We start from the raw sequence: 16,238 nt of genomic DNA, 5'->3' as shown, positions 1-16,238 counted from the left end.
TTAGCTTCCTCCATAGGGTTAGAACATGCTCCTTTAGCTCAGAGGAGTTTGTTATTACCCACCTTCTGAAGACTGCTTCTGTCAATTTGTCAAATTCACTCTCCATCCAGTTTTGTTCCCTGGATGGGCACCCACCAGATGCCAGCTGGAGCTTTCCTGTATGAGGTGTCTGTCGACCCCTGGTGGGAGGTCTCACATTCAGGAGGCATGGGAGTCAGGAACCCACTTGGGGAGGCAGTCTGTTCCTCAGCAGAGCTCAAGTGCTGTACTGGGAGATCTGCTGCTCTCTTCAGAGCTGGTGGGCATAGATGTTTTAGTCTATTGAAGCTGTGCCCACAGCCACCCTGTCCCCCAGATGCTCTATCCCAGGGAGATAGGAGTTTGATCTGTAAGCCCCTGGCCAGGCTGCTGGCTTTTTTTTCAGACATGCCTTGCCCAGAGAGGAGGAATCTAGGGAGGCAGTCTGGATACAGAGGCTTTGTGGAACTTCAGTGGGCTCCACCCAGTTTGACCTTCCTGGCAGCTTTCTTTACACTGTGAGCAGTAAACTGCCTACTCAAGCCCCAGTATTGGTAGACACACTTACCCCTACCAAGCTTGAGCTTCTCAGGTCAACTTCAGACTGCTGTGCTGGCAGCAAGAATTTCAAGACAGTGGATCTTAGCATTCCGGGCTCCATGGGGGTGGGATCCACTTAGCTAGACCACTTGGCTCCCTGGCTTCAGCCCCCTTGCCAGGGGAGTGAATGGGTTCTGTCTCACTGGTGTTCCAGGCACTGCTGGAAACGAAACAAAACAAAACAAAACAAAATAAATAAATAAATAAATAAAAACTCCTGCAGCTAGCTCAGTGTCTCCCCAATTAGCTGTCCAGTTTTGTGCTTGAAATCCAGGTCCCTAGTGGTGTAGGCACTCAAGGGAATCTCCCGGTCTGTGGGTTGCAAAGACTGTGGGAAAAGTGTATTATCTGGGCCAGAATGCACCCTTCTTCATATCACAGTCCCTCAGGGCTTCCCTTGGCTAAGGGAGGGAGTCCCCTGACCACTTGCACTTCCCAGGTGAAGTGATGCCCCATACTGCTTCTGCTCACCCTCCATGGGCTGCACCATCTAACCTGTCCCAATGAGATGAGCCAGGTGCCTCAGATGGAAATGCAGAATCCCCTGCCTTCTGCATTGATCTCACTGGGAGCTGCAGACCAGAGCTGTTCCTATCTGGCCATCTTATCCAGGCTCCTCCAGATGTTTACCTTTGATGCTGCTTGTATGTCTAATCACTTGTCACCTTTCGACTTCAACCCCCTTCTGCTTACCCCTTTTCTTTACATAAAAGGATCTGCAAATCCATATTAGCATAAGATGGTGCTTCAGTACATTAGTCCACCATCTTCTTAGTTTGCTGACTCCCAGAAATAAAGTCATCTTCCTTGCTCCAATACCTTTTCTCTCCACTTACTGGCTGTTGTGCAGTGAGTGTACGAGTTTTGTACTAAGCTACATGGGGAGGACAACACTTTCTTGATCTTAAAAAGCTATTTCTAGTCCAGGCATGGTGCCCTGTAATCTCAGCACTTTGGGAGGCTGAGGTGGGTGGATTGCTTGAGTTCAGGCATTCAAGATTCAAGACCAGCCTAAGCAACATAATGAAACCCTGTTGCTACAAAAAATAAACAAAATGACTGGGCACAGTTGCTCACACCTGTCATCCCAGCACTTTGGGAGGCTGAGGCTGGTGGATCATCTAAGGTTAGGAGTTCAAGACCAGCCTGGCCAACATGGTGAAACCTCATCTCTACTAAAAATACAAAAAAAAAAAAAAAAAAAAAAATCAGCCAGGCATGGTAGGCACCTGTAATCCCAGCTACTTGGGAGGCTGAGACAGGAGAACCACTTGATCCCAGGAGGCAGAAGTTGCAGTGAGCCACAATCACACCATTACACTCCAGCCTGGGCAACAAGAGCAAAACTCCATCTCAAAATAAAAATAAAAATAAAAAACTAGCCTGGCATAGCTGCACGTGACCTGTAGTCCCAGCTACTCTGGAGGCTGAGGTGCGAGGGTCAATTAAGCCCAGGAGGTTGAGGGCTGCAGTGAGTTATCACACCACTGCACTCCAGTGTGGGTAATGAAGTGAGACCCTGTCGAAAAAAAAAAAAAGAAAAAAAAATTATAATGCCTATAGTATTGTTGATAAGATTTTTTTTGGCTATAAAGATGTTAAGAGATTACATAAATTTTCAGACTCTCAAAGGATCTGGACTAGACTGATAACTAAGTCATTTAGCTTTGGTCATAGCTAGAATCCAAATGGTAAGGAAGACATCTTTTGGTACTCCATGTTAGTCGCACATTTTTGTGGGAAAACTATCAAATTGTTTACCTTTTTTTTTCTTGTGAGAGTCGATATATTTTGGAAGAGCTGGTTTTGGCTTTCTTGCAACATGTACTCCAGTGATTTAAATGATTAAATGCTAAAACTTCTCCCGCTTCCCTCCATAGATTTTGAGAAAAGGTCTTTGCTTTCTTCTTAGTCCTGTACAAGGAAACTTTCCAATAGCAACCACAAAAATCCAAATAAAGTTAAGAGATAACAACAACAAAAAAATGAATATGTTTCCATCTGGAATCTCTTCATATTTCAGTGTGAATAAATTGGCAGATACCTGGTGGAGCCCTGGGGCCAAAAGCTGAGCTTATTTTGTTTCTGTTTTCCTTTCTCCTTTTTCTTCCTTGTCAGTTGGATAACATCTCTGCTGAGTTTTGGAGACTCAAGCCTTCCTGATGGCCATTTGTCATTCCCTCATCTTCCATGGCTGCTGGCTACGGGTACTAAAAAACCGAGGTGAAGAAAAATCAGGAAATCATATTTATCCAAATATTCTCTTCCAGAATTTCAACCAAATGTGAAATCCTAAGCCAAGTGACAAAGTAAAGATTTCCTTTCCATGGATCTTCTAATTGCCCCAAAAAGGCGGCCCCTGGGAGCACTGCAGATTTTCAGCATTCAAGGTGTGTGACTGTAAGCTGTTAGTCATAAGGCAGATGGAAGGGAATCTGCTGGAAGGCTGAATTTTCGCTGGCGCCAAATAGGGCTGACTGCACAGTAGTTAAGTGGGGTAGCTGTCAAGGAAAGAGATGCTTTCCCTCCCCTGCAGGGACAGTTGAACCACATACTTCCCTCCTTCTCAGGTTCCCAGTTGCCCTGGGCATTTTTCTCTGTTACAGCATTTCACTCTTGAAATGAATGGCACTTAGCAGGGAAGGTGTCTTTGGTAAGTATTTTACAACAGTGCAGGAGTTAACAGTTTCTTTTTTCATTAAAAGTGCGTTTTTGGTGGCTTTGTGACTGGCAGCCTGGAAACTTCTTACTTCCCTTTGATCCAGTGATTTCATAAAGAGTCTCCTTTTCCCAGACATCTGCCAAAGGGAAGGTTACGCTCCTTTCCTTGCTTCCTTCCGCCTTTGTTCCCTGCTTCCTTTCCCTCCCAAGAGTCATCAGAGAGATTATTTGTAAGATCCTTGTGAATATATACATGGTGATGGATGCTGGGTAACACTACAACCACAACAACCTTTTATTCACTCTGTGTGTGTGTGTGTGTGTGTGTGTTCACGCATGCATATGGGTGTGTTTGTTACTGTGTGTGCGCATGTGTGTATGGGTGAAGAGTCTTAAAAAGTGACATGGAAGGTAGCCATTGCTCATTTAAGAAAACAATATAAAAGAGAGAAGAGAAAAATAGTAGTCACTTTACAACTTAGTGGACATACCAATTGTAATTTTTTAAAATGTAGATCTGCTGCTGTTAATATTCCACTTACAGCCAATTAAATATTGACAAGGTAATTCTATTGCAAGGGAAATAATGTACCGTTCCAAAGTCAAAATGTGTCCTCCTTAAGGACAGGCATTATATCACACTTATTACTGCTGCCCAGAGCTTACCACAGGGCTTGGCGCAAAGAAGGCACTAGATAAAGATTTGTTAACTTGGATTAACAAAAAGTTAGTAGATCACTACATCATGAACTCTGCAAAAGTATTTATGAGAATTAGGATAGTGATTATATGTAAGTGGAAGCTGATTTATCTGTTATTCTTCTGACCTACACTTTATTAGCACAATCACTCTTCCACAGGATGATGCACCCGAGACATTACAAGGGCTTAAAGTATCATCTGGAGCATCCAAGAAAAATTTGATTATATTTCGTGGAATTTTAGTACTTTTGGTCTTAAGGGTATTTTACTGTACTTTAATTCTTTAAAAATTAGCAATTCATTAATGATATATAGGATAAATTATTATAATCAGAGTCCATAATTAACCAGAATGCTGAATGTGTAGCAATAAAATGTGTTTCTATGTGGACAGTGCTCGGTTGTAAAATGGGTTTGACTGTTGCTAGTTTTGTCATCTTAGGCAGGTTCTTTAACCTGTCTAAAATTTGGATTCCTCATCTCTGTAAAATGAAAAGACCTGAAAAACCTCCTCCCTCTAAGGCTGTTGTTAAGATTAAAGGAGGTAAACTATGTAGGGAGCTCAGCACAGTGTCAGGGATTTGGTAATCCTTCAACAAGCAGTAGGAATAGGAGCAGTAGGCTACCCTGGAGTCTGTGGATGCTCCCCTTTTGTGGTGCCCTGTGATTATTGTATGGAAGACGTTCTGGGACAGAGGAAACCCTGGGTGTGTGCCATGGGCAGCCTATGTTCCTGCCCCAGGGCTTGGAACTTTGTACGTCTGTAAAAAGAAAGAAAGTCACTGGAGCTGGAAAAGCTTTTCCAGTATTTGGCAGCATGCTATTAGTATCATGGGTGGAATTAGTCTAGATGAACATTTTTCCAAATATAATTTGTTACTTTCTAAGGTGGATCTATACACATACCTGTGTTTTTCCTCCATTCCCATAGGCAATTTGAGATCAGTTCACTGAAAATGCTATCTGTTCTTTGTAGTGGGAAATGAAAAGGAACTGAGGTTTCGGCATCACTCTCAGATTTGCATTTGAATAATAAGTGTCACATACTTTGGTCCCCATTTCTTTTAAGTGTGAAGCTAAATGGTAGTGACTTCACTAAGTGTTTGGAAGCAAGATGTTAATATCATAATTATCTTTTTCCTTAACGAGATAATACTGAGCAGCAGCTTTAGAAAAAAAAAATCTGAATAAGATGCTGAGAATGAAAGAAAGATGAATTGTCTGGCTTTCCTTTCTCTTGGTAGGTCCCAGGTTAAAGAGATGGGGATGTACCCATGTGGCATTGCTTGGAAACTTAGGTTACCCTTCCCGTATACCCTAAACCACTCTCTGTGAACTGCATTAGAGCTAAAGTATGAGGAGGCTCTGTTTTTAGACAACTGTTGGCTTCTTTAGGCATAGAACCCTCAGGAAGTCACTGTAGAATTTCTGGAGAATTGCAGTTTCTCCGCCATCCCTCCATGCAGTTCTACTTGCAATTTCAGGGGTTTTCAAGACCACTCTCACTTCTGAAACCAAATGCACATTCAGAGATTCCCCAAGACCCGTACAGAGACCCCTATTGAGAGATCCCTATTGTTCAGCTTGATAATTTGCTAGAAGGACCTTGTAGAACTCAGAAAAGCTGTTCTATTCATGGCTACTGTATTAGTCCGTTTTCACACTGATGTAAAGATGCTACCTACAACTGGGTAATATATGAAGGAAAAAGGTTTAATTGACTCACAGTTCTGCAGGCTGGGGAGGCCTCAGGAAACTTACAATCATGGCAAAAGGCAAAGGAGAAGCAAGGCATCTCTTCTCATGGTGGCAGAGGAGAGAAAGAGCACAGGGGAAACTGCCACTTTTATTTATTTTTATTATTACTTTTTTTTGAGATAGAGCTTCGCTCTTGCTGCCCAGGCTGGAGTGCATTGGTGCGATCTCGGCTCACTGCAACTTCCGCCTCCTGGGTTCAAGTGATTCTCCAGCCTCAGCCTCTTGAGTAACTGAGGTTCGAGGAGCCCACCACCAGGTCCAGCTAATTTTTGTATTTTTAGTAGAGATGGGGTTTCACCATGTTGGCTAGGCTGGTCTCAAACTCCTGACCTCACGTGATCCACCAGTCTCAGCCTCCCAAATTGCTGGGATTACAGGCGTGAGCAACCATGCCTGGCAGAAACTGCCACTTTTAAACCATCAAATCTCATGAGACCTCCTTCACTATCATGAAACTAGCATGGGGGAAACCACCCCTGTGATCCAATCACATCCTACCAGGTCCCTCCCTCAACACATGGAGATTACAATTCAAAATGAGGTTCGGGTGGGCACACAGAGCCAAACCATGTCAGTTACCGTTTATTATAGCAAAAGGATGCAGATTAAAATTGGAAAGGAAAGAGGAACATCGGGCAGGGTTCAGTGGACAAGGCATGGAGCATCCACTTTGGCTCTCCCAGTGGAATTGTGTTGGCTAGTGTCTATTTATTTCAACAGCATGTATGGCAATGCACATAGAGTACTGCTAGCCATGCAAGCATACCTGATCTTTGCTGTACAGAGTTTATTGGAACTTAGTCACGTAGACACGGTTGACTCCTGCATGGCCTAGCTTAGGCTCCAGCCCCATCAGAGGTTGAGCTAATATCACATGAACCAAGGCTCCCCACTCTAGGTCATATTGTAAACTTAGACTATTTGGCATGGCCCAGGTCCCCCAGGTAGGCAAGGATACTCTTATCAAAAAAGCATTCCAAGGGCTTAAAGGTTACCTCTCAGGATCTGAGGGCAAAGACCAAACCTCAATCTGGACAAGATTAATCCTTCACTGCACATCACTCTGCCCTTCTTCAACACAGATAGGCAATTTAAGATTCCGATACAGATTTAAGTGAGGTGGCCACACATATCAAGTCTAGGTACAACTTATCCCTGGCCCCTTGGTTTTCTGAAGCTTGCAGTTATTGGTGGCACTCTGTATGTAGGTAGGATCCTGCCAGAATTAAGAAATGGACAAACCGTTGTCATGCCACCACCCTTTTGTACTCAGGGCTGACCTCATGACACCATAAAATATAGCCTAATAATTATGCAATTTTGTTTCAGGGATTATTTATAAGTATTATTTTTCTGATCCTTTAACCAAATTTAGCACTGGATAACAACATCCTCGTCCTTTAAAGAAAGTGCATATTGCTAGTATCTATTAGAGGAGTGAATTCCTCTAAGTATGCAAGCTCTCTCATCCCTAACAACTACAGAAGGCTTTCTTGGGAATTATTAAGAAACAAAATGACTTCTTTCCTTTAGTTTACCTTATGCATCCATCCATAAGAAGGTTTGCGAGAGTGAAATTTAATCAATGTTCTCATTTTCTTACTACATTTCCAACAAATTTATTGTTAGAATGTTTTCGGTTAACATCAAAAGTTCCATATTTCATCTCCCACTCGGGTGAGATACACTCAGCTTAGGAATCAGACACTGAAATACTTTTGGAACTAGGTGAGTAATATAAATCTGTGCAGTGGTACAAATATGTGACAATTGATATTACTGGAGAGTGTCGCAAGGTGTAGATTGCCAGCCTGTCTAGAACATTCATATTTAGACTTTAAAAATATTTTTCAGGTAACCAGGTGCAGTGGTGCATGCCTATATTCCCTGCTACTCAGGAGGCTGAGATGGGAGGATCGCTTGAGGCTAAGAGGTAGGGGCTGCAGTGCATTATAATTGCACCTGTGAATAGCCACTACACTACAGCCTGGGCAACACAGTGAGACCCCCATCTCTGATAAAAGCAGAGAAAAATATTTTGCAGGCAAATAAAACACATCTTTTGACGTGGCCCACACAACAGCATTTTAGGACTCTTCACTAAAGAGATACATGAGCAAATGACCAAATATTAGTAGGAAAGCAGATAGAGCTTAACATTTGGCTCAACATTTCAACTATTTTCAGATTATAGAATTATGCCTGAGGTTGACTATACAGATTCAGTTTTCTACTTTCCCTAAGAAATGCAAAAACAAAAGCTAAACAATAAATGTCTCAAATATTGGGTGGAGAAATTAAAAAGAATTCTCTGTTATCCTATTTGTCTTTATTGTTTATGGCATGAACTTGTAACACTGGTGATTGTACTTGACTTGGAAGGGAGGAGTTAGTGAAGACTTTTGATTTAAAGGCACCTGAGCTGCTCTGTAATAGGAATAATAGAAATATATATTTTAAAGTTGCAGGAAGTAAATAATATCTAATATTTAAATTCTAGATGGTACGATTTATGTGGTAACATTTTTGTCATTTTCTGTCTAATTTAAGGTTGCATCAAGGATATATGGTCTGTAAGGCATATTTATGGAAAGCAAATCTGTAATTATTGTATGGGGATTAAAGTCCAGTTTCCTGCATTTCCAGCACATAGTAGTCATCAATAAATTATTGTTGAATGAATGGATGAATGAATGCATGCTTGAGATTCCTTCTCAGTGCCAAGTGTACCGGGCTCATATCATGTGAAAAAAAGATAAATGATTGATAATAAACAATGACCATCTTCTTTTCATCTTACGGAAAATAAGGAGCAGAAAGGCCAATGTTTGAAGGGAAATTTTTCTCTTGATAAAATTCCAAGTACTTGAACTTTTCTAATGGACCTTCCCAGTGAGATTTTAGATCCAAAGGGTTTCAGTAAAGAATTGGCGTAAGCACTCACAAGTTTGGGTGCTTATCTAAACTGAAATTAATCTCTGAACTTTTCGAGGTTTTCTGACTTCTAAAGAAAGCTGAGAAAGCCAGAGAGGGCAGAGAAATCACAGAGAAAAACGGAGAAGGGTGATCATAGGAAAAGCTACAGAGGCCAGAGAGATCACAAGGGCTGAGAGAGCAGAGGAGGGCAGAGAAAGGGTTAGGCAATAGAAAAGAGGGATAACAGAGGAGCAGAGGTAACTTGGAGAAAGCCAGGGAGGCCAGAGCAATCACAGAAGAGATGCTGAGGGCAGAGAGAGCACTAAGAAAACAGTTGAGTTGGGAGATTAGAGAGGAGCAGGGGATGAAATTGTGGACAGAGCAATCAGTGCAGAGGAGGAGTGGGGCAAGAAACATGCACTCAGGAAGGGCTAGACTGCAAACTCCGACTGTTTGTCGTGCCTCTTATTTTGATGGTGATCATTTGAAACCTGGAAAAGCTTTTTCCTCTTCTTTCCTTTCCTTTTTTTTCTCCTCTTCACCCTTGTCTCATCTCCTCTGTGAGAGGAGATAGATAGGAGAGGAGAGTAAGGAAGTGATTTGAATATTTCCTAGATATTTTGCAGTTTGATTATCAATATGTCAAGCTAAATGAATGCGAGTCTTAAAAGATGAAAGTGACTTGAAGTAGGATATAAACACATTCTGTGTTTCTTCCTTCTGAAAATTCATCTTTCTTCTTAAAGGAAGAAACTACTATATTTGGTGAAGAGAAAAAAAGCATGCATTTTAAAAAGAAATAAAGAGGTAAAATGTTAGTAATAACACAGCAAAATCAGGTTTTGTTAAAGAATACTACTGTTTCCTGGACAGACTCCCTTTATCACACAATGAAAGAACAGCTTGAATGAATTACATCAATTTATTGCAGTGTGTTGCAGACCACTTATGCATGAGGCAGTGCCTAGAGTCACAGTTTTAGCTGATCTCCTTGGAGTCCATACCTCTTCTCAATTCAACCTCATCCTTTACAGATGAGGAAACAGACATCTAGAGAAACTGGCATACTGTCTCTAGGCCATGCACCTACTTAACAGGAAAGCTTTAAAGTTCATCTGTATGAAACAAAATTCTGATAAGACATACAACTTTATTTTCTCAGGTTCTGAATCACAATTTATCTACAGGCTATGTAGGTTGTAATTGAAATAAAAAGTAAAGAGAGCAGTTATTTTGGCCCCACCATCAAAATAAGTCCTTGGCCCGACTTCTGAGTACTTTTGGTGGTATGTTGCCTAGTTCCATTGTAACATGTTGATAAGAGCAGGCTCTCTTATTTCCCCCAAACAGCTCTCACACATACACACTAACCCAATCCATCTGGGTTTGTGTTGTTCAGTTATTGTAAGTGTGTAATGTTTATTCAGGAGTAGGGTGGGGTGGGGGAAGAGTCAAGCTGGAGAGTCAATGAATAAACCCTATCTATCACCAACATAAAAACATGCAACTAAGAACATAACAGGTAGAGTCAGTTTTCTTTATATTCAGAATACAATATAGAATTTTTACCATTATCAAAGTCCCATTTTCTCCAACTGCCTTACTGCAGAACAAGTAACCAAAATAGTACAGCTTTTCCTCTTACTAACTTCTCATACTAACTTCTCATACTTTCTGGGTAAGAACATGCTACTCTCAAAACTTTATAACTAATTTGCTTATTTCAGACCTTGGGCCTGAGTTTAAAAAATGGAAACTTTTAACGTTACTTCTAACTTCCTGCAGTAACTGGATTACAACTTCTCAAACCTCAGCGTTGTTCTACTCATCAAAACAAAGTCCTTTGATTCGTTTCAAGAATCTTATCTAATGACTGCATTGTGCTATTTATTTTTTTCAAGAATAATTTTAATATTGATAATTTATTTACCAGTAATTACTGGTTTTTGTATCTTCTTTACCAGTAGTCCTCTACTGGAGTAGAGGAATACAAAAAAAATTAGAAGATACTTACTTTTCCAAGGATCTTTTTTGGGAAATAAGGTAGACTGACACGAACTCTTGTTCTTATTTACAATGACTTAGGTGCATCTGTCCCTTTTACTTTTTTTTCTTTTTCTTTATTTTGAGACAGAGTCTTGCTCTGTCACCCAGGCTGGAGTGCAATGGCATAATCTTGGCTCATTGAAACCTCTGCCTCCCGGGTTCAAGCGATTCTCCTGCCTCAGCCTCCCAAGTAGCTGGGACTACAGGTATGCACTACCATGCCTGGCTAATTTTTGTATTTTTAGTAGAGACAGGGTTTTACCATGTTGGTCAGGTTGGTCTCAAACTCCTGACCTTGTGATCCGCCTGCCTATGCCTCCGAAAATGCTGAGATTACAGGCGTGAACCACCGCGCCTGGCCATCTGTCCCCTTTTCAAATGGTGAGCTCTTTAAGGTTAGAGGGTTTGGCTTCTCATAGCCCATGGTATGTTCTTCATAACCCAGTAATTGTGATTTCTTCACTGATAGGTCTCTGCTAAGCCTCTCTAGGATCTTGAGCAGTGTGTCTGACTTGCTCACTAGTTGGTGTGGGCAAGCCAGCTTGACTTCCGTTAGTCGTTGGTTCCATCATTTTCCTTCTTCCTCCTGTATTTTTAGAGTTGATCCTATTGTCTAGTGTCTTTGATGTTCCCATGCCTAGTGGTTTGATCTTTTACTTGTAGAAAATAACACCTACGTGACTTCATGAACTTTCTGTGAGGACCAAATGAAATGCTGAGCACATTTAGGAAGTAAATGTGGAAATTTTTACAACTAGATGTGATTTTTACAGAGCCGATTACTTTAGAGTGAAAGTAGAGAATATAGGTAATTTAGCTGGGAAACGGTATAAATATATTATTCATGTATTTGGTATGTATGTAGAAATATCAGTAATTCTATAACATTTAATAACAATTAGAAACAAATTTTTATCAGAGCAACCAGCACTAGTAATAATCATGAAAAACAACAGATAGTAGAAAAGCAATTTTGTTTTATTGCTCCATAGACCAGAAATGTGCAATTAGATGCAAGCACTTAGATGTGTATGAAGCACAGTCGTAAGCACACACAGTTATCCTCATAGGCTCAGTAAATACTGTCAGGCAGGAGTGTGGACGCTGGACAGAGATTGACTAGGTATGAAACTGGCTCTTCTCCTATCAGCTGAGGGATCCCTCCTCCCTCTTGTTCGTTGTCTGTAAGATGGAGATGATGGAAATATGAGTACTTACCTTTTTGGGCTGTTGTGACAAGTAAGTTAGATTTACTATCTATAAAGTGCTTACAAAAGTGCTTAGCATACTGAAACACCATACAGTTGGTAGATGGAATTATTCTAGTACAACAAACATCTGAATTAAAGATGAGAAGTGTAGAGAGAGATTTGTTAAAGGATACAAAATTATAGTTCGATACGAGTAAGTTCAGTGTTCTATGCCATTATAGGATGACTCTAGTTAACAATAAAATATTATATGGTTTCAAATAGCAAGGAGGATATTGAAGTTTCCCAAGACAAACGATAAAAGTTTGAGATGATGGATATGCTAATTACCCTGATTTGATCACTATACATTACATGTATCAAAACATCAATGCGTTTGGTGAATATGTACAGATATTATTTGTCAATTAAAAAATAAAAGGAAAATGTGAAATATAGCCAGGCATACTGATTTTTGTTCTTTAAGGCATTTAACATCAAGTTATTATTGACTTCTAACTCTGACTGAGGTTTCCTGGTGAAGACCTCAGATTCAGCTGAGGAGGGTGAAGAGCAACAAATGGTAGACAAATTCAAATGCTGGATGAGAGGAAATCAAACTGGAAAGCCTACTATCGCCAAATGGTCAAGGACACAGGCATTGGGTAAGTTCTGGGTCTTCATCCCAGCTCTGCCAGTGACCAGCTGTATGTACTGCGTCTCCCAGGAGGGAGAGCTGCATTGTGGTTGCGTTGTGATAGTGCATGAATAGCACTGAGCTCAGTACATGGCAGAAGGGCGTGCTGTGTGGATGTTAGTTTCTGTTCAGTTTGCCAACTACGCATGATTCTGTTTTGTTTCAACTATCCGGCTTTGCTTTAATGACTTGGAAGAAACAGCAGATTTCTATTCCCTTTTGCAAATATTTTAGCACTTAAACATTGTCATTCACACAGTTGTTACATCGATAACAAAGCAAGCCTGAGCCCTGCTTGAGCAAGGTCTGTTCCTGGGGAAATAGCCTGTCTATTTCCACTCTGCCTCATCTGCCATATTTTAGTTGTTAATTGGAGATGGAAATGTTTCCAAGTTTTCTTCTTCCCTAGGTATTGATCTTTTGGGTGAACATAAGCCTTAACCCCTTAAGCTTTATCACCATGCTTTCTCTACCTTATCAATTCTAATGGATTTAGCATACATTATTGGTATTTAGATCTTGATTTTCTTTCTACTTTATTCTCCTTTAAAGCAATCTGTCTAGTTGAAAACCTCTTGTTAGAAGAGATTATATGATTGTTTTTTGGTTTTATAATCTGTTTGAAGAAGTGGTTGCACACTTGAGGATTTAAAATGATGTCTCAACAGGAAATGGCGTCTCTGTTGAAAACCTGATTTCTCACAGGGCTGCTTATTCTTTCTTTATATAAAAAAATTTTCAGATTCGATCACATTGCTGCCAGGACACTTCATTTTATTTAAATGCAACAACACAAACATCACTAATCTGGTTTCCCCAAATTCATTTGCGTGCTCCCTGTCAACAATGGTTTTATCAGCCATCAAAATCTAATTGAAATAGCAGTGCAGCATGTAGTCATCCAATAATTATAAAAAAGCTCCCTGAAAATTCAGATGCATTTGAACAAAAGCCATCAAAGGAACATAAACAGGAGAAAAGGTAATTAAAGAGCTTTTTCTCCTCAGCTTTCCACATTGCAGGTTTATTTAAATGCAGCTCTAGCAGGAGACCAGAGGTGGATTGATGGGCCAAATTTGTTTGCTGATGCTATTCTGAAATGTGTCCCATTAAAAATGTGGTAAAGAAATTTAAGAAGCACAACAGCCATGGCACCCAGAAGCCTGCTTTGCTTCCTTCTCTGAGAACTTCTGTGGTAATGTGCACATGTGACAGTTAATAGGTGACGAAGAGCCTTGCCCTTTATCACCTGGACACTAGATCTTTAGAGGCTTGGGCAAACAGAACAGTCCTGTTCTTGACTATAAAATTCTGATATCGTAAGGGTGCTCAGCATAGCCTGCAAATCTCCACTTGGGGTTTTCACGTCCTGGAGAAAAGGAAGCTGCCCAACTATCAGAGGCTGTAATGTGTGAATGCAAGCAGTTTAGCAATAAGAGATTCAAACTTTTGAAAGAGAGGTAACAAAGCCTTAAGAATAAGCCCTGGTCATGAATGTATATATAGTCCTGGGGCTGGTTGGCATAGCAACTATTTCTGAGAACCCTGGTGCTGCTAAAGTAAACAGCTGAAGCCCAGAGCATGCCTCAGCTAAACTGGGTCCATCTGTAGTATCAGCATGTGAGGATCCGAACAGGAACATTTTCTCCAGCGAATCAATGATATTTTGGTATCTCTTCCTAATAACTATTGTTCTCAGCACTTCATGGCAAGCCTCCCATTCTTTCTGGTTTTCCATATGGCAGTTTTGTTGAACAATCCCAACTTAGGTAAATCTAACTAAGTTGGTTTTGGAGCAACTGAGAAGGGTCTAAGCTCAGTGACTTTCATTTGTTATTTGCCAATAATTTCCCAGGAAGGAAAATTGATGATTCAATAGCAACTCATTGGGATGATTCAACGGATATGATACCTTTTGGGGTTTTCATTTCAAAGTTCAGCACACTGGGTAATGGCAAACGTTTTGGAATCTGACCAACTTGGCCATGGTGTCTGGTTCCGCCATGAAAAGGGATGTGACATCAGTTGTATTACTGATCCATCTGGGCATGTAACTGACCCTTTCTGCAATTTTTTTCTCATATATAGAATAAGCATAGTGATAGCTACCTCATGGGCATTTGACAATTGACTAACATAATGTATTTAAAATGCTAAGCACGTACGCTACTCAAGAAATGGCAATGCTAACATACCCTGTTGAGTTCCTATACCATGGTTATTTTAGAATTGGATGCATTCAGTGTCCAGCATTTTCCTTATGATTCAGCAGTAAATTCTAACTTGTCTAAGTCCAGTATGGTGGTCTAAGTTCCCTCATCCATGACTGACTTACGGTGGACATGTAGCCTAGTTTTGGCTACTGAGATAAGAGGGGAGATCTTAGCACACAGAAGAGATCAGATGCACTTGGAGTAGGATAGTAAGAGTCTCCTAGGAGTTTTAAGGTAACAGAGTGTCCAAGAAAACACAGTGTGAGAGTTTTCATGCACTTGCAAATGGACCCTCTAAGTACCCGAGATTTGTGAGTAACGATCAGAAATTTCTGTCTGGGCTGGGCTTCATTATATGTGATACTCTCCTGAAAGTGGACTATGCAGGCTATAGCATTTCAAAAGTACAAAACATTTAACAATACACAATATAGGAGGTTAGTCATGGTGGCTCATGCCTGTAATCCCAGCACTTTGGGAGGCCTAGGTGGGTGGATCACTTGAGGTCAGGACTTTGAGACCTGCCTGGGCAACAGGGCGAAACCCCGTCTCCACTAAAAATACAAAAATTAGCTGGGTATGGTGGTTGGTGCCTGTACTCCCAGCTACTGGGGAGGCTGAGGCAGGAGAATCGCTTGAACTTGGGACAGAGAGGTTGCAGTGAGCTGAGATGGCGCCGCATTCTAGCCTGGGAGACAGAGCAAGACACTCACTCCCTCCCTCCCCTCCCCCCACACACAATAATGCTTTGAAAAATGTGTAATTGAATAATTCACCTGTGTCTTGTTTCCAAAGAGAAAGGTTACAAGAGAAGAGTTCTGTGTCTTGGAAACTTTTGAGGTCTTTCTGAAAAGCTCTTTTTGGACCCATATGAGAACCTAGTAAGGGCTATAACTGATAGGTCCCTTCCTTCTTTGGGGGTTCTTCTCTAGACCACCCATTTCCGATGAGGGAAGAAACTTTAATGATAAAAAAATCCGTGCTGAGGCCAATTTGAGTCTCTTTTATTGACATCAAAAGAACTGTGCTTCCTGAGAAACATGAACTGAGAAACGAGAACTTCTGAGTGTCTGGAAGAGAATTCTGAATGTTTTATATTCAGACTCCCATGTCTTGATCTCCCTTATAAATCTTCACCCAAAAAGCAGTTCTTCTAAGTCCAGAATGATTTATTTTTATACTACTTTACCACTGATAATTTTAAAGTTTTGTGTTTCTAAGAATTTTGAAGTACTTTTATGAATCATACTTTTTCTGATTATTATAAGTTAAGGTTTTTCTTACTCTGTAAAACTTAGGACATTGCAAAGAAGAATCAGATAACAAAGGATGAAACCTAATGTCTGTGAGCTGCAAGTTCCTCTCCTTGGGAGTTTCACTGAATAATCTGCCTCTAGTATGATGCATGATGTTGTCTTGGCAGTTTATTATTTTAAG

Source organism: Aotus nancymaae, unplaced genomic scaffold, assembly GCF_030222135.1.
Source record: "Aotus nancymaae isolate 86718 unplaced genomic scaffold, 86718_ANA_hifiasm-v0.15.2.pri h1tg000009l, whole genome shotgun sequence".
NCBI lineage: Eukaryota > Metazoa > Chordata > Mammalia > Primates > Aotidae > Aotus > Aotus nancymaae.
The sequence above is the reverse complement of the archived record's forward strand: the minus strand, read 5'-3'. Positions refer to the sequence as shown.